Source organism: Apodemus sylvaticus, chromosome 18 (assembly GCF_947179515.1).
Source record: "Apodemus sylvaticus chromosome 18, mApoSyl1.1, whole genome shotgun sequence".
NCBI lineage: Eukaryota > Metazoa > Chordata > Mammalia > Rodentia > Muridae > Apodemus > Apodemus sylvaticus.
The window spans coordinates 62901815-62903808 of record NC_067489.1 but is presented as its reverse complement, the minus strand read 5'-3'; the positions used below and the strand labels follow the sequence as shown (position 1 = coordinate 62903808).

The 1994-nt window shown below is 34.0% G+C and overlaps 1 non-coding gene across 1 annotated transcript; it reads left to right on the top strand.

The window, feature by feature from the left end:
- The first annotated feature begins 1526 nt into the window (after window positions 1-1526).
- On the top strand, window positions 1527-1648 carry LOC127669074 (small nucleolar RNA SNORA32). Its single transcript, XR_007974281.1, has one exon. It is a non-coding gene; the product is annotated as a small nucleolar RNA SNORA32 (small nucleolar RNA).
- The last annotated feature ends 346 nt before the right edge of the window (window positions 1649-1994 follow it).

Genomic DNA, 1994 nt, shown 5'->3' with positions numbered 1-1994 from the left:
CCAGAAGTCGGTAGCTTCAAAGGCGGTGCTGTGAATTCTCTGGCTCCAAGTCTCAGCGGGTCGTCTGCCTACTGCCTGAGAGCTCAGGTGAACGCCGGCCTGGGGGCGGTGTCGATAGCCGAGGTGTGGAGTCCCTTTGTTTGTAGAACAAAGGCCGGAGGTAGCCATCGGAAGAGTTGGGTGCCCGCTAGCCAACTAGTTGCAGGGGGGGAAGGGTACAGTTTTTGCCATTATTTTAGTTCTTTATATAAAATTGACATTAAGGCCCTGTCAAATTATATTTTCTCGAAAATAGGATTTTTTAAATCAAAATTATCAGAGTACCCACATGGTGAAGGAATATGTGTAAAATGTGTTTGGAAATGATATTGCCTCTATTACAAATCCTATAAGCCATACTAAAATGTCTATGCATAGAGAATGGAGTTCTGTATTTTCTGTATTTACATATGTATATATATATATATATGTGTGTGCATATATGTATATACATATATGTATATATATATATATATATACACAGATTGATGATAAATATAGACAGAGCTGACTGGTTGATGATGATGTTGATGAGGAGGAGGAGTAAGGGGAGGAGAAGGATGAAGATAGATAGATAGATAGATAGATAGATAGATAGACAGATAATTATAGACAAATAGATATTATAGATAGATAAATAGATAATCAGATAAATTTAAATAGATAGAAAAAAGACATTTTCTATATATAGATGACTGATAGATCCAAAGCATGACTGATAGATATATATGATTGAGTGAGTGAGTGAATGAATGAGTGATACACACATAGATGATAGACTGATAGAGATAGATGGTTTATGGAAAGTTGTATGTAATAGATGATAGATAGATAGATAGATAGATAGATAGATAGATAGATACATACATACATACATACATACATACATACATAGATACATAGATATATAGGGAGATAAAAAGATACATTTAAATAGATGATAGGTTGAGTTCAATTAAAAAATGATAGATGTTAGATATATAGATCATTGATAGATTTTTGTACATATATGTTAGATAATTGATTAATAGAAATATGTATGTGAGATGATAGGGAAATAGATAGATAGATAGATAGATAGATAGATAGATAGATAGATTAATTGATTTGCTAAAGCACATTGGTAAATATTCAAAATGAATTATTTCCAAACAGACTATCCTGCCCATGCCCACCTGGATATGTTGTCCTTCTGTCTTTTGGGGAGCAACTACTGCATCCTTATCCTTGAAAACAGTGATGCTCAAGCTTTCTAAATCTGCAATCCTTTAATACAGTTCTTCGTGTTGTGGTGACCCCACCCCCAACCATAAGGTTATTTTTGTTACTTCTTCATTACTAATTTTCCCACTGTTATGAATTGAATTGTAATGTAAATATCTAATAGGTAGAGTATTTGCTGTGCAACTCCTATGAAAAGATTATTTGACTCCCAAGAGGAGTCTAACCCACAGGTTGAGAACCACTGCTTTAAAGGGAAGAATATATGGTCATTACCAAGGCTTTTAGAATGCAGTTTCTCATTTGCTGTGGACATGACCATAAAGAAAAATTCCCATTAGGTTTTCCATATCCTGCTTGAATAGCAGTTAACCTGCTGGGAACATTTGTTACTAATATGTAGATGGTTCTAGAATGCTCATCTGATTACTCCCATGTACTCTTATGCAGGGCTGAAAAGCACTACTGGATGACCTGTGAGAAGGGTATTTCCAGATGACCTGGATGGACAACAAAGCAATCAAATCCCTTATATAAGAATTTATTTGACTTAATTTTTAAAAATAAATAATTTTGTACATTAAAAAAATAAAATAAAATAAAATAAAGGGAAGAATATACCTTCAAGGTAACTATTATTAGCAAGTGTACTACCATGTTTTCAAATTCCTTTCACTTGATGTGCCCTAGCAAGAATTGATTGTCAACTTCTCAAAGCATGCAGTCATCTAATA